This window comes from Falco punctatus (genome assembly GCF_963210335.1).
Source record: "Falco punctatus genome assembly, chromosome: 7".
NCBI lineage: Eukaryota > Metazoa > Chordata > Aves > Falconiformes > Falconidae > Falco > Falco punctatus.
The window spans coordinates 15,884,375-15,905,364 of record NC_137587.1 but is presented as its reverse complement, the minus strand read 5'-3'; the positions used below and the strand labels follow the sequence as shown (position 1 = coordinate 15,905,364).

General features: G+C 38.2%; 1 protein-coding gene across 2 annotated transcripts in view; it reads right to left on the bottom strand.

Moving 5' to 3' along the window:
• STXBP6 (syntaxin binding protein 6) overlaps positions 1–20,990 on the bottom strand; it is a 134,010-nt gene that overhangs the window by 86,754 nt on the left and 26,266 nt on the right. The window contains exon 1 of one of the 2 annotated variants that reach the window (XM_080394766.1): positions 97–14,420. The exons of the other annotated variant lie outside the window; for it this stretch is intronic. The gene's annotated coding sequence lies outside the window, so the exon portion shown is untranslated. Of the gene's footprint in view, positions 1–96; positions 14,421–20,990 lie in introns of those variants that run through there. 2 annotated transcript variants of the gene reach the window in all.

Genomic DNA, 20,990 nt, shown 5'->3' with positions numbered 1-20,990 from the left:
GCTTCTCAAATGCCCTCAGACTAGCTTAGCTTCTTTTGGGCAGAAGCTGTGCACACTAGCACTTCAGAACGATGCAAAATCTCCTCAGAGACACACCCTGTAACTTCATGCTGCATAAAAGCTTCATTAATTCCGTCTCTGGGAAGTGAAGGGAAACTCATCTGTCCTACGTAACAGGAAAAGCATTGCAAGGGCATACAGAAGGAACACTGTAGTCGTGCCGGCAGAAAACAAGTGGTGTTCACAGAAGACACAGAAAGCTTCAGACTTTGTACAACTGTTCTTGCAGAAGCACTGCTCTTCGTAACAGTACTTGCCTAAGCAGCTCCTGTACCTCTTGCAGATTACCACCTCATCCTCCCAACTCCTCTGTAACTGCTAACTGGGCAACTGCACAGGAGACAGTGTCAGAGAAACCATCTGGGTTAATGCAGACCAAACCACACCTCCCCTTTTCTGCTAAGTAATTTGGCCCAGGTCCGTTCTTCAATATGCTTCAGAATAAAACAGAACAGTCACCTTTGGGGAAATATTTGGAGAGAAAAAACATATTGTAAAGAACAGGGAGGGCAAAAGAGAGAAGCTGCTTATTTAGGCATGTCCAGCAAAAGGAAGGTCGATCTGACCAGGGCTTACAGAGCAGCCTAATTAAAGAAGGGAAAGCTGAGTTACACAGGGGACATTAACAAGCTCTTTATGCAGACAGCACCACAGTTTTAGCTCCAATTAGTTCTGCACTGAAATCTGTTAATAAGTACATAGGTCCCACTGATAAAGAGACTGTTGAATGTCCTTTTTAATTGTTCAAATATGATGACACTCCAATACACATATATTAAATGCCACTACTCCATATTATTAAGACTTTCAAGCCCACAGATCTTTTTTGAGAACCTTAGCTTTCTTAGTATGAGTAACATCATTGTCAGGTCTCATTACTGAAGCCAGAAATTCTGCCCGTATGATCATTTGATATTTGCCACAATTTAACTACTAGAAAACATATATAAATTCCAGTCAAATTAGATTATGAAGCCAAAAGTCACAGATGCATTATTTTTAGTGTGCATACTGCTAGCTAAGTAACTGTCTTAACAGTTTCAACCTCAACATTTTGTTGGCACTTATTTATAAAATTCCCTTATCTTAAAAAAAGAAAGAAAGAAAGAAAGAAAAAAAAAAAAAAGAGCTGTAGTCATGGAGGCGTGAGAGAGAGCACAACTTAGTCCAAATCAAATTCACCACCTACTCATTTTGGGGTGCAAACAGAAACTTTTGCCAAAATAATCTCTACTAGTATACCTCAGCTAACTAATACAGAGGTATGCAAATCCTGACAAGTTTTAGCATTAAGTCATTTTTCACGCATCTTTACAAGAATCAACTGCATTTAAAAAATGGCCCCATCGAAAGAAATATCAAGACCAATTTCAAACAATGAACATGCAGCACCTGAAAAGATGTGATTTCATAAGTCCTGCTAAGTTACCTATCCTTTAACAACCAATATATCAACAGGGAAACGGACTCAAAACAATAATTTTACCTGCTAATTACTTCAAAAAGGTTGTTTTCACATTCATTATACCACAATCTTCTCCTCTTCTGTATTAAAAATATTTTCAGTATATCTTACAACAGCATGTAAGCTATTGGTACATTACAACCACTTTTTGGTTTGACTTTATTTGCTCATTTTTAATTCAAGGCCACTGTCAATGACTATGGGTTTATTCACACAGACCTCCTCCTGACTGACTTACAGACTGGTAATTTTTGCAAAAATAACTTCAGCCCCAGACATTCACATGCAAAGAATTTTCAATAAATAGCTTATTGGAAAAACACACAAATGCTGTCAGGTAAAAATATACACAAAGTTAATCCAACTGAAAAAGCATCTCCAGCTTGCAACAATCTGATGCTGTTAATTCTGGAACTGAGGAGCTGAATAGATGTTCTCAGAAATTTCCTTAAGATTCACACACTGAAAAATAAAGCGTGATTTCAAAGATACACTCAGTGACGTGAGCTTCCAGGATTAAGAGAGGATGTAAATTTTCCTTACCTATAGTTGACTGTAACAGAAAATGTTATTGTGTATAGCTTCAAAACTTCCATACAGTACTTCAAGACTTACTGTAAGGATATTACAAGCACTAAGTCTCACTGTACCTTGCTGCATTTGATAAAACTGCTGAACAGGAAGCAAACGAAACAAAGAGAGACACCATCCAAATCCTGATTCATAGATCTCCCAAATCCTTTTGCTTCATACGTGCACTGCAAGTTGCAGCATGAAACTAGAATGACTACCACATACACAGTAACCCAAAATAAATTAAAGACATGTATTTAATTAACATATCTCTTCATGTATACACACACCTCTCTCAATACAAGTGCTTTTATGCACAATCAACACAGAAATCCAGCTTTAAATAAAGGCTAGCTCAATACAGAAGACATAACACGGAACAATCAAGTACTGCATCTATCGCTGCATGCTGTTGTTTTGTGATTAAGATGGTTTTATATACATGCACCAGAAGTTGTACAGAGAGACACAGTAGACACCAAACATTGTGAATGGAACGCCCAAATAAAGCATGCACTCACTGCCTAGGAGGCTGTGACCCTTCTGTTCCCAATAGTTCACAATAGGTTCACAACAGCCTCAGATGCCAGAATAAATTAATTCACCTAATGCAGCTTACTTGACTGCTGAATCCAACGTGGAAACTGACACTACCACAAACGCCAATTTATTTATAAAATAAAACAACTAACTGTGCCTGTGTGCAGACAGACTTCTGAGATTGAGCTGTCAATATAGTCTAGAAAAAGTTGTTTTTCATAGGTCAAAAAATCAGCAGATTTAAATAAGCAGCCTTCACCGTATTTACTGGTGGATCTATGCAAAAGCCCTTTGCTTAAGTAAAACATTCCAGTGTTCCTCTTTTGAAAAAGCAGACATAATACAATCTTTTTGTTAGTTTTACTAAAAAAAAATTAATATGGAACACTTGCTCAAGGAACACGAATAAGTCTCAATTTTTTTCTATTCTTCCACAAACTCACCTATTCTCATTAAAAAAAAAAAAAAAAAAGAAAGAAAGAAAAAAAAAAAAAGATGCTGGCTGTACATGCACAACTTCATGTAGTAATGCTTGTTCTTGGCGTACATTCCAGGACAAATTCAAACCATCAGCAGTTTCCATTCCTGGCCCATGTGGACTCACACACTCCAATGCAAACAGCTTCCTCCATGCTCAAATACAAAATGCTTTAAAAGAAGAAACTTTTATTGGAGGATCTCCGAGCACTGAGACAATGCATTACTGTTCACAACGTTTACCCTCTGAGGCAAGGCAGATTTAAATGTTTCAGCAAATGTAAGAGTCTTTAAAGAGAGCCCACATTTCCTGCCTCACATGCTTTCTTTGTTTCACATATTTAATTCCACTTAAATTATTATAATGACACTTTTGGCTGAACAAAGAAAATTCCATTTTCCTACTGCAGTTTTTCACTCTAGACATCACAGCACTATGAAAGAGGATGTGAGCATTCTCACTGTGCCCCCAGTGCCCAAGAGAAACATCCCAGGGGGAAGATTCCTGTGTGGGTTAGAACCAGTGGCTGCAATGCACTATCCATTTCCATGTCCTCAAATCTTTCTCTACTGCAATTCTTCTCCATGATACCTCTATAATTAAAAACAACTCCTAGGAACAGCTGACCATTCCTCCATAAGTGTGTGAGAGGACAGCAATTAAAGGTACTTTCTAAAAAAAAAAAAAAAAAAAAAAAAAAAAAAAAAAAGAAATAAAATTAAATAGGCCCAAAATCCTTAAGCTGGTGCCTTCACAGATCCCACATGTTCAAGTAACAAAAAACTTGGACCATTTTCTGGTCAGCTGGAATTGCAGACTGTTTTTGGGCAGACAACCAGCAAGCATCTAACTTATCTTTACATCCAGATGTTTTTGGAAAAAAGGAGATTTACAGTATCTTTTTTGAGGTACTAGCATATAGAAGGAACTGGGGAAACTAACTCTCAGCATGCACAATTTTAATAGTGGTAAGTTATCAAAGAGAAATGAAATAAGAGGCAAGAAAAGGAAAAGTAAGGAATGTTAAAAAAAAAAATAAAAACTTCAGGATGTTAAGTCTTGCTGTTTTCAAGGATCTTTAGCTTAATCACAACAGGGATGGGCTCACAGGACAGGCAAAGCACTGAAATGCTGCCTGCAACGTGAAATCATCTGAGCAACCAACTGCTGTTGGGCTGCACTGGTAGCTGTAGCAAATAAAGCTACCATCCTGCCAGAGGACATGTAATTAAAGAAATCATTGCAAGACACCATTATTAAAAGCCCAGCTTCTGCTATCATGATAATTGTCTCCTATTCACTTGCTGGAATTGTTGAGACTACATATTTGATCATTACCATTCATCAAAAATCTGTATGTGTCACCATTTCAAACTAATAGCTAGTACAGCTTTGGAGAAGCAAAAAATAATTTATAAATCCTTAAAGAACAAGTATTGGAACATACAATTCCTAAAGTTGCTTTGCAATAGATTTATTATACTAAAAGAATAACATCAAGCTCTGCAAACAAGGATTAAACCAGTAGATCAACCTTAGTTTAAAAGAACTGAGGTACAATCTTTAAAAGGCTTGAACATAACAATATGATCAGCATATAACTTCTGTCATCTTTCTATCTGCAAATCTAACTCTGCTTGATAGATTTTTATTTAAATTAGGACAATAGCAGCAGCCACTGCACAGGCCAGAAAAAATCTACGACAACCTACTAATGTGTTCACAACTTTTCAAAGTATTTACTTTCTGGGGAAAGGAGAAAAAAAAAGAAAAAAAAAAATCACTTTCCAGAGTTCTTTGTAGGCAGTCACATTTCCAATTCATTTTTGTCAAATAAGCTTTCAGTGTAACTGATTCATCTCAATAAAATATTAATTATAAAATATGAAAATTATTACATTTAAAGTGCATTTGTAGAAATTTAAAATATAATCAATTTTACTTACATATGTAACTACAAAGTAAACCGTCTGCCCAGTGAAGTTGAACTAAACATAAGCAGACTTTGGAGATCTAAGTGGTTGGGTTAAACAGAGGCATAGCAAAAAGGCAGTTTGGAAGTTAAGCTCTGATAGATTGCAATGTGATTTTTGCACTAAATCAGAACCTGCTGCATATAGGAATACACACTAATATCATGCAATGTTATTAACTGTAGTACATCCTACATAACTAACACAGTAAGTCATGGCAACTACTCTGGCAAGACATCACACAGGAACCTGATTTTGCCTCATTGGCACGAATAACCACAGATGCTCTGTAAGGACAAACTCTGCAAGTACCAAGTACTGATCACTAAAAAACCCAGATGTTAAATGGATTAATAATTCAGTGGACAGGTTGTCAGAGATGTAAGATATTAGTACAGTATTACCTGGAGGTATTTTAAAGAAAAAAGAAAACCAAAAACCAACCCAAACCAAACCTGTTTCAGCTAGCACATAGTACTCTTGCCACTGGCTTACTCCAACTAGGATATCTCAGTATGCTCTTAAAATCATGTTTTCCAAATCCTCACAGTTCCATTTCCATTCCTCCTCATGTAACTGCTATTGCTACAAACTGCAAATTTCTGTGTATTACAGTCATCTATTAAATGGAATATTCCAAAAGAGAAGGAGGGAACAGAGTTGGGTGTCTCAGGCTAAGTATTTTGCATTTTCTGAACTGTAACCGGCAACAACCACATCTGGGAAGAAAAAAAAAAAAAAGAAAAAAAAAGGAAGGAAGGAAATTATAATTATTTTCCTTTTTATTACTTTAATGCTAGGAAAGAGTACAAAAGCAGAGTAATACAATGGGATAAGACATAACAATAAGGTATTAAAGCATTCTATATTTCATCCATCAAAGATGAATGAACTTTCCCTAGTAAGTATAAATATTTTATTCAATCACTCCAAATTCATGAGCAAAATAAGTTACTGGCAAAACGCATAATTCTTTTAAGAATGGAATATATCAGGTTCTTGGGATATCAGAATTTCTGTAGGGGCAGAAAGACCTCTGTGAAGTATTACACCAACAGTTTACTTGAGGGAAAACAAGAACTGTGTAAAAGTAGTAAACCATCTGTTGGCAGTGTCCTGATATTTTCTAGCAGTTAAATAATTTTCTTTCTGGCAAAAAACACAAGCTCAACACGTTTCTGACACGCTGCATACTTCTTTCCAGGAATCCTCCAACAGTTACAAGCATCATCCACTTCAAAATGGGTGAGCCCAGTAAAGCTTGTAAAACTGTGAAGAGTCTTGCAAACTGAAGTAATTACAAAAAACTGGTCTGCTCGTGTTTTGTTCAAAGGGTGTTAACCTCAAGAATTATTAAAAAATGCTATCCATGGCTTTAATCCCCCTGCTGTGATTGATTGCTTAGCTCTGCAATCGTGATAGAATTCAGGAAAAGAAAGAAAGAAAAAACAAACAACAAACCAAAAACCCCAACACTGCAAAGAGAACTTGCATGTTTGAGAACTTTTTTTTTTTTTAAAAATGAATGTTTTGTTGTTTAGTCTCACAGAAATGTGAGAAAAGCCAGAAGGGAAACTACTGCCTTCTTCCTCTCCCTTGATGTTTTCATAGTAATTTGCAATCAGTGATCAGTGGTAGAAGTATTCTATTTTAGCAACCAGAAAATTTCCATTAAACATGGAGCTGGTGGGGAGAAATTATTTTGTCAAGTAATAGCCTGTTGGGAACGAGATTTTCTTCTTTTAAAGTAAAAAACAAAACAAAGATGACAACTGCTTCCCCCTCTGCACTGTTTTCAGGGTCCAAGTACTGAATTCTTGAGGATGTGAAAGCTCTCATCAGGTTTATGAATCTGGACAAAACGGTAATTTTTAGATTCAGACCTCTTACAGATAAGTATGGTATGGGATACCTGTAGAACACACAGTAACATTTTACAGTTCTACAATGAATTCTGAGATCAAGAGTGTGAGTGAGCGATGAAAGAAGGGAACCTAGATAGCTAAAACAAAATCATCCTTCTCTAGTTCTATTACGTGTTTTTACATTTTCACAAAAGAGAAATAGTGGAACACCCATCTCTTAATATTTTCACTTCCAACTGTTACGTATGTTTTGCATGCCTGAACTGAAACGATATAACATGGAGATTTGAGAAGTTGGGCCAAATAGTGACATCTGAACTTGTGTAAGAAGCATCCAATCCAAGGAGGCGCAGCAGGACAGGACGATGCAACACAAAACCTCTGCAACATTCATTTCATAAATTTAGGGGTAATTCTATGCTTCTTGCACACATAACTTACATTTATAACCCTTAGGCATCTATCCTTTTCATATGTCAAAGTAGGAGGGCTTTTTAAAAATAAAACAACAAAACATCCAGTGTACATTAGACTGCCAGACGATACCAGCTCAAATCAATGTATCAGAAATCCTTCCAATCTTAATCTCAACCACAACTTTACTGTTAATAGTTTATGTTGTCTCTAAACAGTGGGCACAGCCAAAGAACCTGAAATAACATTGTCTCTCAATATATCTTCACAGGCTTACACAGAGACAATTACAGAACCAAAAGTACACCAAATTTAGAAATACACATTTTCAAATGAACTAAGAATTTCAATGTTCCCCAAGAAAACTCTGTAAGTATACCTTACATTAGACCAAGTGATCTCTTTGCTATAGGCTTTTCAGTCCATATATTCTGTGGACATAGAAGAACAATACAAGCCAAAAGACTTATAAAGGTATCAGTAGCATTATCTCCTGACCCGTAACTCCCAAAAACCACCCACCTACAAAATAAGCTACATTAAAAGGAAAAGATTAATTTAATAATATTAATGGTCCATCAAACTTCACTTTACCTTTTACTTTTTATTTCTTAGTCAGTACGTAAATAAACATGACTTCAGAACCTGATGCTTGTCCATTCATTAGACTAAACCAATATAACAATTTACTTCAAACATATTAATTTCATAGTGGCTAGTAAGATTTAGAAAGAAGCTTGAGAACTTACACAGGTAGCCTAAATTCACAATACACATTTACAATTTCTACCACCTAAGGATATGCTTGCATGTTTAAGGTGATCTATAATACGTATAATGACAGAAGAATTTATCTAATGACTTGTCAAGACAACATACTCAAGAACTTTTAATCAAATGACATTAAGGCTCATTTTCTGTGCCTGGTTCGTATAAATCAGAAAAGTACTTTGGCAACATTAAATGCATAATAAAGAAAAACCTCACTACATCTGCTTTAGATTTGCAATCTAGACAGTAACCAGCAGTTACCCTGCTCACAGAAGAAAAGATACAGGTGAAACAAATGTATGTTTGTCAAAACAGTATGGGTACAATCAAGAAACTTACAGAAGCAAGCAAACCCAGCTTCCAGTGAAGGGAGACATTGAGAACATTCGTTGAAATACCAGTAAAAATTTAAGCAAGTACATTAACTCCAAGTGCAAGAGGCCCTTGATTTAGAAGCTCTTTGCAGGTGGCATAGTTATAAAATATTTTGCCACAAGAGACAATAAGTTCTTCACGTTCCAGATGAAAAGATCAAACTTGTTTCTTCAACCCCTATAACATCTCCTAGCAGGACAGCAGACAAAACCCACAGTCTACCAGAAGAAGAAATAAACTGAGTATGACCTATAAAAAAGGGGAGGGGCAAAGCACTATGATGACATCAGAAGAAGAATAAATAAATTGCAGTGGGAATATGTAGCTCCTCATTTTGTTGACCTACCACGGCTCTCCCCTCACACACCGAGGAAGTCATTTCATCACAAAAGGCAGATTGGTCAAGCACGATTTACCATCTTCGCTCTTCCTACTCACCTTCTTGTCCTTCATGTGCCTGGAAACAGCTTCCACTGACAAAACACAAGACCTGCTATGACTTCCAACAACAAAAAGGAGGCAGAGGGGGAATACAGGGCAGGTGTTCTATCTTTCACATCATTTCATTGCCTTCACACCATTTCTCAGCTGTGATCCTCTGCATGCTCTTCCAGCACCTCACTGGTGACTTAGGTTCTTTACATGCTGATGTTTGACTGCTGTACCAAGCACAGATTGTGGGCAGAGACACTCAGCCCAAACAACGGAAAAAGGGTGGTAAACATACCAGTTAAGAATGCTGGATCTTTAAAACTTACCCAGTGGAGATGAGCAAGATCAGAACTACTTGCTGCAGCCCTGCAGATATGGTCAAATACATACATAGGAGGTAAGCATAACACACTTTTGTCTGCACTTTTTAATTGCATTTTAAAATGAGAAGACTTTCCACAAAACACTTCTGGGACTCTACTTCTGTCAGACACAGATACAGTATGTTGCAATTCCTGCAACTGGCATTTATCCTCAGAGTTTATTCTGTGAGAAAGAGGTGAAACAGGTAATGGTGGTGACAGCTCAGGGAGTAAGTCTCTGTACAGTTATTACATTTTTTTATTTTTCCATAAATAGTAATGTGCCATTTCCATGCAACAGTGGCTGCAAAGTAGAGAACTTCACTGAGGGTTATCCCCATTCAGTGACTTCTCAGTGAAAAAGTAAACCCACTGCTTCAAGGCTACTGACTTCAAATGGTTTCTACCCCAAAGTGTCTCTTTCAGGGATAAAAGAGAGGTGTCCCCACCTCCTTGCTTTCCATCCAAGAATATGAGTCTCTTTTTTTCGTCTCCTTCTAACTGACCCCTAGGATAAGACAATGTGAAGAGGTACAAATGCGATCATACATGTTTAAGAGTCAGGAAAAGACAACGACTCCTAAGGACCTGAGCAAAACACACCAGTTGCAAAAGATCGCAGCCCAGCCAGGAACAACAGATGCTTCATTCTCCTGCGGCAATAGATACGAAACAAGGTTGTGGAACAAGGCGGCACTATCCCTGACTGGGTTTCAGATATCTGAAAGAATATGTGGCAAAAAGCTGTTGCCTCTCCAACAATGAAGTTAACTTACAAAATGTCAAACCTCGACTTTCAGAGCCTAAGAATTATGTTAGTTTTTAAAACCGCAGTGTCCAAATATAAACAAGCTATTGCTTCAGGAACTAAATTGCTTGTTTCTTTTACTGAAGAATCCTAGGTGCTAGTGCAGGCCAGGCCTCCACTCAGAAGCACTGAAGGTGCTCCACAAAGGTCATGTTATGGAGTGCAGTTTGGGTGTGGAGAAGTCACTACAGCTATCACAGGATCTGGCTAGACAAGGGGCTGACTCAAACGTGTGGGACAGGAGGTCAGAGAATGTCTGAAGAGAGATGTATGAGAGGAGGATGGAGAATGTCTGACCTGGCAGGAGATGAGAGAACAGCTGGGTATTGTGAAGGAAAGTAAGGAAGATAAACATGGTTATCTAGTAGCAAAAAGGTGTCTGCACGCTTGTAGTGATACATAGCTATGTAGCTGCATGAATGGTTTCTGCCCTGAGCCCGGTGGTACATACAGCTGGAATTTGTATCCGGGCTCAGAGATATAAATACGAGCTTCTCTGTACAATGACGTGTCTCTGGTTGAACCACAGCCCAAGTCTGTGCCTTTGTACGCCACAGACATGGGAAGTGGTTCAGTGGTAAGACATTGGTGCCCTAATGGTCTTGCCAAGTGCAAAAGTAATTTCTTCATGCTTTAAGAGTCTTAGGATAAAACTTCTTCCTCAATTTATGTGCAGCTCTAAGTCATATTAACATAAATAAGATAAACTCTGAAAATTAGAACTCCCACAGAAAAGCAGACCCTAAAGTGGAAATAAAGACCATGGGAGGCCCTATGACTAATAGCTGGAATATAGGATGCCACTGCTTAATGAGATTGCCAGTTAGAGAATGTGGGAATATATGCAAGAAATCCAGAGATCGGGCCGCTGACCACCATGGTAACAAAAGACCTCAGGAAGTGTGTGGGATCCAGCAGCTGAGGTATAAAACAAATTAAGGTTCTTTTAAGGGACTGAAACTGTATTAAGTTTCCATATAAATCAAATATTTCTATTAAGTGTCAGAAAGGAAAGCTCAAGTGGAAGATGATGATGCCAACCCAACCGCATACATTTCTGCCAGCAAAATAGTTACTGTTCTCACCTTGTGAGCTACAGCACCAAATCTGGAGAATATGGTTACACAATATCCTTGCTAGACAGTATTTCAAAGCCTACTACATCTACAGTAGTTAGAATGAAGTATTGAAAGTCACCTCAATTTCTTCTAAGAAAGTCCTAACTCAACTAAAACTCACAAATAAAACCTCAGAAAAAAAGCAAGTGCAGAAGAGAACAGCTTAATTTTCAACAACCATTTTCCATCTACTAGTGCCAAAATACTGCTTTTCAAGTAGCTTGTGTTTAAAATCTGATTTTCTTTGAAACGTTTCTGTGCTACTTTTTGCCAGCCACTCAGAGTTTTTCCCTCAATGACAGTATTTACTCATAAATAAATTTGGGCCAAAACTGAACTGGCAACAACATGCTGTTCCTCACCACTCTTGCCATATGCTTCATTCCCTCTCAATGCACTTCATTACTTTTAAAAGTATAGAAAATTTTCTCCAAGTCCCTTAAACCCGTTTAATGGGGAAGAAAAGGAAACTGCTCTCCTAGAAGAGAGCAAAAGGCCATGTGCAAGCATAAAACAGAAGGTAAGTTTTCATGACTTCACAACATAATTTTTCTTTTCGGAAAACACAGTGAAAACCCTTAAGAATTCTGGTGATCTCATTGCGCTGAGACCAGCACAGTTCCCAAACCCATGACTCATTCCGATACCAGCAAAAAAATTGCTGGGGAGACAGATGTTTTGTTTATGACTACTTAATTCCTTCAGCATGTCTTGCTCAAAAAATGGCAGACTTCACTTTGTATCCAGCAGATAAAGCATGACAGTCATACTCCTGCCTTACTCTTTTCTAAATACTATCGTGATAAAACTGAAACAGCAGTGGATGCTGCTGACACTTGAACAACTTATTTAGGAAAACAAAAACACTGTCTTGCCAATAAAGATTTAACTTCCCAGTTATAATCTGTAAAAATGTATAACCTCTAAATATTCAGGTTTCTGGCTTTAAAGTTTATTTCCATGGGTCTTATGCAGAGAAAAAAAATATATTACTATTTGTTTTCTGTAACATAAAAGTAAACCAAGGCCCAAGTACAGTTTATTAACAGATAATGAAATTGAAATAAATAACTTTCAGCATTGTTTAGTTTGACATCAAACCTCAGAACAATTAAGCATTTTCATTCACATAGTTTTGTTAGTTAACTGTTTTTTTGAAGTCTTTCTCACTACACGCTTGAGTGACATCAGTGGAGTTACAGTAACTTAAGAGAAGTAACCGGTACATGATGCTTGCCTCTTCCCTTTGTATTCATTTTCATCTACCCCTAAAACACACAGAATCCCAGTATCAAACAGTTCAACAGATACGTTTATTATGATGCACACTTGTGTTCTCTCCCACCCTGTGTCATCTCTGTATCCTCCTTTGCACATGGCTCATTGTTTTCTAACATAGTACTTCCTTCTTCCTATCCGGTTTCTTTCGCAATGCTGTTCTTAAGGTGTATCTAATTTGCATCCCAGTGAGGAAAACCAGCACTTCAAAACGTTAATGGAAGCTACATACCCAAACCTTAGTAAAATCCATGGAACGGGAAACCTTGTCCAAACACACTGTCAGAAACTCCTTACTTCAAATTATTTTATTTATGCTCAAATATACTACATTTCTCTTGCATTTAAGGGGATCTCTGGTGTTTATGCAATACTGCAGAAGAAATATCTTTCTCACAGCATTCATGCCAAATACAAGACGAGACATGCACTCATGCAGCTGAAATGTTAACAATCTGGAAAAAAAACCCTATGGCAATTAACCAACAAATGTACACCTTTACTCACCTGAGCTACAGATGTAGCCCAGACTAAGACTAATAACTCTCAGAAACAGATGTAACTTGAGCTGGTGATGCAAGAGTTTAGCACTACTGTATGATGAATATAATTAGTTCCTTAGTACATTGTCTGCTTGTTTTGATATGAAAAATAAAAAACCCCACACCCATAATCACCACCTCCCTACCATCCTTGTTATGTACTTTCACAACAAAGCAATCAACATGCAACTGTTAAATTCAGGTCTATTAAGGGCATCGTCAGCTATCTGACAAAGATAGAAAGTACAGTTATAACAAGTTCAACCCACCAACACATCCCCTAGCTGGTTACTGCCTGATAACTAAAGAACCACTAGGTTTAGAGAAGTGACTCTGTCCCATTCCCATTGCATTCTTCCCAGTAGGTTTGAGATTAATCTGGTTTCAGAGCAATGAAAAGCAGTATTAGAATTATCCCCCCTTTTTGTCTACCTTAAATAATGTAAATCACCAAGCAAATTTCTCCCAAATGGAACAGGTGGCTCTGGTATATCAGTGAAAATACTCTCACAAAACCATTTGCTTTAATTAGCGCCCATAACAATATATATAAGAAAAATAAACAAAATTAGTAGTGCTATATATTATCTACACCCAACAGCAAAAAACAGGTCTTATTATGCCACAAAGTAAAATTAGCATGGAAAAAACTCTCAGACTTTTTGTTCTTGCTGTAAACCATATGATCTTTGGCACATCAATTAGATGAACAACGTTCTTCACATACTAATTCTTACTTAACATAAAGGAAAAAGAAAATACATGAATGGAGATGGGAATAGTGGAAGGAATCATCTCTTCTCAGCAACGGTTTAAATGCAGACTACAATTCTGCAAGAAGACATCTGCAAACAAGCAATGACAAGCTGTTATTTTCATAATATTCAATCTGACCAAAAAAGAAAATTGTATGTTGAAAGTATCAGCAGGGTTACAGGAATAGAAATATTAAAATTGTACAGCACCTCTCTCTGTAACAGAGAACAAATTTACAGGAAGCATTTCAAAGAAATGGATAGTCAAGTTTTTAAAAAGCTACAGTTTATGGTGTCAAAAAAGCTTGCAAATGTTCATGATCTTTTTGCGCTAGAAAATATCCTCAGTCCAGCCTTCTCCACACTGGACAACCACCACTGCTTCTGCTATGTTTTACTCTTTTGTTGCTAAAAATCCTCATATTGAAACAGACACTTTAAGCAATTATATTGGGTATTTTAATTTTGCAGCTAAAGCCTTGCACAGGTTTTCCCAGGACCCTGACAGGCCTTACTGGCCCTGCCTCATACCCCTAGGCCTCCCCCCACCCTGCCCATGGCCCAGGACCCCATGTCAGCCCCCGGGGCCATCAGCCTCAGTAGGGCCAGTCTCCAGCCCCCCACAGACCTGCCCTGCGCCACCAGGGACCCTCACGGAGCCAGGCCCACCTGTGGGCCCACAGCCCAGCCTGGCCTCAGCCTGTTCCTACAGCCCTGCCTGGCCATGGTTCCCCTCAGCAGGCCGGGTCCTCTCCTCCACCTGCCCATGAGCTGATGGCCTGGCCTGGCCTCGCCTCATCCCCAGGGACGTGCCCAATGCCCTGGGCTGGGGCTGCCCCCCGGCCATGGCTGCAAGCCCCAGCGGAGCCCCCACCACTCCCAATGCCCCAGCCACAGGCAGCCACCAGCCAACAGGGCACCAGGGAAGGTTTAACCAACTCAAGAAACAAGAGTGACTCAGAACCACCAGCGGCTGTTTCCACAAAGAACATCAACAGCCTGAGTAAACATACTAAGCAGCCAGCAGGATCCAAAGCCTGTACCGACTCAAGTTTTTTGCTATCACACAGTTATTCCAAGTCTCATTGTGACAGGGAAAGGGAAGAACAAAGGAATCGAGCAAAGGAAGTTGATTTCTACTTGCTTTCTTAAGGTTTGAAATAAACGGACTGCAGATCACAAAACACACTGCTGTGGAAGCTACCAGTGAAGGACAGCCAACCTGCAAGAGCAAAGAAGCAAAAGGATGGAAACAGTCAGGAACACCGAACGGTTGCTTGCACAGAGTAACATCTCCAATTAAGCAGCAGCAGCCAGCCTGAACTCTGCCTGTATCAAAGCAAAAGTAATTATGTAACAGCCTGCCCAGCACAGCAGTGGGAAGGAAGACAGAACACATCTAAAAGCTGTACCACTGAATCAAAAACTTTGTGCTTATTTGTGGTTAGCAAAGGCAGCAAGTACTTCAGAGCTGCAGATGGAGATCTTCAGATGGAGAGCTGTGAAACTTCTGCAAAATGACAGCAGCAGCCTGATTTGACTTCGACCTAGAAAGGTTGCACCATGTTCCTTAGTCACCATGCTCCTGCAGGCAAGCCTCAGTGCACAGAGCCAAAGTGAGTAATGACATTCTTAGAAGCCCCAGCATCGCAAGAACATACTAAGTCCTTCTGACAAACCCTGAGCTGAGATTTAGTGGGAAAGAAAAATGGTATGTGCAATTCTAGTCTAACACAAACCAATTTTTAATGTGGTCTGTGACATTGGCAAGAAATCCAAATTAGATAGGAGGCAAAGGCCCTTGGCAGAGCCTTGCCAGTTCTCCCACTCTAAATCAAGATTATGAGCTAACCACTTTAACAGCAGCACAGTAATTAGAGAGCCCAACACATCAGACCGGTGTCAATAAAAATTCCTTCTTACTCAAACACAATAGTTCATACATAATAGAAGTAACTGCTCAGACTGCAACTGATCCTTATCAATGTTTGTCAGCATCCTGGAGGCATAATCCCATTCCAGTGAGAAGATAAAAACGAGCAGACCAGAAAGGAGAATTCTATATTAAATGGTCTTGCTCCACAGCTCCATATGGTACCCATATGGTCAGCAATGAGCAGTCTTCTGAATATCAGGGAGACTCTGGTCCATAAACATGAAGAAATTAAAAGAGAGATCAATCCTTAAAATTGTATGTCTGAACAGAAAGAAAAAAAAAAGTTCAAATAGCATTGTCATTGTACAGGTGAAACTGAAATCAACATTTTCAATCAGATTTTTGAGCAATTTGTGCCATTGTTCAGAAAGCTAAAACTTTCACAGATCACTAGTATATGTAATTATCAATAAGATACTGACTACAAACCTTAATAGCTTAATTAATTCTACCTCTCAAAATGCTGACTATATATAAGAGACTGCAACTTCTCCCTGAACAGTTATTAGAAATTTTGAGGTCATATTTCATAATAATCCATGGTGAATGTCGAAGTTTTCATTATGTCCATAGGTTTTAACCACTTTTAGTCAGTCAATGTAATGAAATGGAGAGCCTAACTACCCATTGTAAGCAAGCACTGTTATACTCATTGATAAAACAAATGCTGCTGCTTCTCAGCCTTCTCTGTTGCATAAGGCTTCAAAGTTTTGAGATTTGAAACAGAAAATAGCAATAAAATGTAAATAAACAAGCAACTTTGCCAGGCCAACTACCAGTGAAGAATTACTGATAGTAGGGGAACACCAAAATAACAAACCAACTTATTTCTGGGGACAGGAGTAGAAAGTGGGGTAGATTTTGTTCTGGAAGAAGTTCAATTCATATTGAAACTTGAAGAACAAATCTGGAAAGATCCTGTCCCTCCTGGGGACAGCTTCAGCACGCATTTACAACTGGTGCTTCTCTAAGCAGTTTGTAAACCATCCCAAGGTAGCCTCCTTCTAGAGGTATTTTTGCCCCCAGGAGATGAAACCAGGAAACATTCCTACATCAGTATAAACCAGAGGAAACTCATCACTTCATGCATACAAGATAAAATAAACAAAGGGAACAAGCTATTCCTTAGCTTGTTTTAACATCCTTTAATCATACTTACTACTGTCATTTACACCACTCAAGCCTCCACTGCTTCTGTGTAACAGTTTAAAGTCACAAACACTGCTGAAGTACATAAGTATCTTGAAAAGCACAGTAAAACTAGTAATATGTCTTTTTTTAAGACACTACTTTTCATGTATTTATGTAAAAAAAAATAATTTGAACAGCATTACAAATATAGATCTCATAAACCCACATTTAAAGCAGAAAAAAATTAAGATATCTCTAGTTAGTGCTTGATAATCTTTTAATCTAGTATTTGACAGATCAAAACACTAGACATCTGTCCCTCCAAAAGACAACCATTTACTTATACTAGCTTCAGAACATACAGCTCATGTTTGACAGATACACACGTCCTGTTTGTACCACACTTAATTACATTGCTTCACCAAGCATTCCCCTATTACATGAGCATACTGGATTACATCCCGGGTTCATGCCCATGCTTGTGACACATTAACATGAGGTAATTGCAGTGCTTATGCACAGGACAAAGGCACACACAGACTCATAGGTCACATGCATCCATGCTAGAATAGCTCAGCACTTTAGGAGCAAGCAGTAGATGGTATGCTGTACCAACTATAAATGGTAGTGCTGAGAAGTGTTACAAGATAGACTCCTTTCCAGCTGCTAAAGAGATCTCACAAACCCATTAAAAGCAGTACAAGGGGACTCACGCAACCTACAAGCAACTGGACAAAAATTGTGTCTATTTAGAAGTGGATTTGAAAACAGTCATTTATACTAAAGTTGCCATTTTTACTTAACTAAAAATCCACAGAGAGCCATCAAGCACCAAAAAGGAGAAGGATACCAGAGACATTGATAGAGCATACTCATAAAGAGAGGTTAGGTGAAGCACTACATGAATCCGGTCACTCTCTAGTGACAGCTGAAATCAAATTAAAAACCTAAGACTCCAACTCATATTAAATTTTCCTTATGGTTGTTAATTTCTTCAAACAAAATTACATGCATTCCTTCAGTTACTAAGTTTCTGCCCCAAGACTGAACAGTATTTCTGGGATGATGACACATGCTTACTACACACTTCCAGAAGAGACACAGCTATGTAATATTTCATGTAATTTCCTTTCAGTTTCCCATGAATTACTGAACATGTGAATTTTTTTACCTTGAAGAACAGCAAAGGAAATTTTTAAAAGCAACCTTATATTGTATGAAAAAGCAAGGTGCCAATTACCACCTTTTAGTGCAATCACACAAAACAGAAAGGTCATCTGTGGGCAGAGAGCACATGTCTTCCTTTAATACAAAGAAGCAAAAGATATTATAAGCTTCACTGGCATACGGTAACATTTTAGGCTAAGAAGTAGTTTAATAACACAAAGCACTCCAAATCAAACAAACAAACAAAAAAGAAAAAAATGAAAAGGTTAATCTTTATGTAATTAGTGGCCATTATGTTCCAAGTATATAAACAGATGCAAACTGAAAACATACTGAAATAAAACACTAGATTTGGAAGTTCACATTCATAGTACCTTTCTGCTGTCCCATGTAAGTTTCCCTCTTTCCATTTTTCTTCTGAGGCAGCATTTCTACATATGATAACAGAGGGGTTATATGGTTTGTCCCTAGTATACTCACACTATTAAACCAGCAAGAAAACGAAAAAAAGGGAAAAAAGAAAACCCATATGCAAAGGTCACACTTCCAAGCTGTTTTCACTTGGGCATAGCGACAGTATCCATAGGGGAAGATTCCCTTTCTCCTCCTGCTCTATTTCAATATGGCCTTACTTTGATTACATTCAAAAATTTGTTTTGCCCAACTGGAAATATCTAGCAACACTGCCGTGGCCACTGGTGGAAAATGGTAGGCAAATGGACTTTCTTTGGTTGCTCTGAGGCTAGGATATGGAAAAGTAACACAGAAAAGGATCCTTTCTGTTTCCAGAAGATGATGTAAAGTATCTGTGCTACCAATGAAGTCTAGAATTCAGAGCAGGTCACTGAAATAATCTGCATTAGGCAACCAGCACTGGCATTATTCAAGCTTCAGTATGACATCAATGCTCTTCTTTTAAAACTTAAACAATCATGAGCTCAAATCACTAAACAGGATTGATGCCTAATGACTTATAGATTAAAAAAAATAAATAAAACAAAAAAAACCAAACACTTGCAATGAAGCATTTCGTTGCCTTAAGAGACTGCATTTTTAGAGAACCATTCCTGGCAGTCTCACTGTTGCACACACTAACAGAAGATTACGGAAACCTTTTCTGAGAGGAACCACCACCACCCGCATCACCATCAGACAAGGGGCGGGAATCATGCGATTGGCTATCAATACAGTCATGACTAGTATTTGCCAGGAACTGTCTCTTAGAAGTTACTTCAATGTTTCTTTTTATTATGCAGTTTGAGAAAAAAAGTTTGTCTCTATGCTAAATCAGCACCAACATCCTTTATCTTTTAACATTATGATGATAATCCAGACACAATGGAAATACTGCTTTTTTCACCACAGTACTGCATTCTGTTCATCACCTCTACTACAAGTCAGTTGAGCTGTAACTCCTGTCCTTTGCTTACTGTTTGGATACACTTTGAAGGAAAGTTCTCAGCAATTCAAATCCCCAAATTTCATTCCACAACCTCAATACACAGAAGAAACAGTGATCTTACTTCATATAGGAGATTAAATCATTTATCAAATTCCCTAATATATGGATCTTCAGTATGTAACTTTTGGTTTTTTTGGTGGAAGGGGGCAGCAGTATGCAGTTGGCATAGAATAAAAGGATTTAGGAGCAAAGCATTGAGTCTCAGTACCAGAACCTTGGAACATTACCCACTCCGATCCACACAAGTCTGCATTTATTGGCTTTTTGGGTGTGCTCCCTGAAGGAGCAGAAGTTAGAGAAAAGTGACCAACGGCCACTTCTTACATAACTTCAGTTCCAAAATAAATGCTTAAACTAACCAGATCTTTGAGCCCATTTCTTCCAATTCAAATATATTAGCAGACTACATTTTTGAATACTTCATAAAACAAGAACCATAAAAGCATTTTGTTTGAAGAACAGTGTTTTGATGAGAGTGCAATCCAGGACAGTTTAAATAAAATGCCCCCATTGCTATTACCCAACAACACACTTTTAACAAGAATGTTAATTACCTTATTTCCCTTACCTTTATTTAAAGAGAGGGGGCAGGGGGAAACCTACAACACTGCAATCACATATGATTGAAGCTGGTGGTACAATCGTAGTATAACTTCAAAATACAAATGGAAAGGGAGAACAAAGGCCCCATGTGAAATAAACACCCACAACCTCTTCAAGTTACTTGAGTCTAATAAAAAAAGTTTACAAGGTTCTGCCTCTTCCTGGGCTTTTAAAGCAACACTGCACAGTTTAGTTGAAATCAACAGACTATTCTGGCTACTACTGCTGTCCTCAGTGATAAGGAGATCAGATAAATTTCATCTTCCCTTCAAGCCCATGTAATCTGGCTTTCATTCTCTTATTTGTCAATACCCCAAACAGATTAAGAGTAGACTCAGACTGTTGAAATGTAACTCAAAATTTAGAACAGTCCAGTTGTTTTGTGCAAGATACACTTTGTATAAGTTACATTGACAAGTTTAGGCTATGATCAGAAAAGTACACAGCCATTCTTTGAGCATGAACACTCTGCAACACTTAGGCTTTGAAGGAACTGTTAATAAGGATACTTTGAGGACACATTGCCAACTTGGCAAGAAGACTCAAGGTTCATGTACCCTTAACTGAACTACCCTCATTGTAATGCAGAAGAATCACACTCATAGGTCAAAAAAACCCTTGCCCAGGGGAAGACCCCTCCCCTGAGCATGCATGATCATAGAAATAGTTGTGTAACTGTACTATAACTGTATGTAAATTACTAACCAATCAGTGTAAAGAGGATAGATTTGAAAAATTACTAACTCTGTATAGATGTATCATGGAAAGTCACATTTGATTGGGCTTACTTTGTGGAATACTACCTTGCCTCTAGCTCCATGCAAACCTGAAATAAATAAGTAACATCTCCCTGAGCATGTGAAGATTGACATATTGCACACC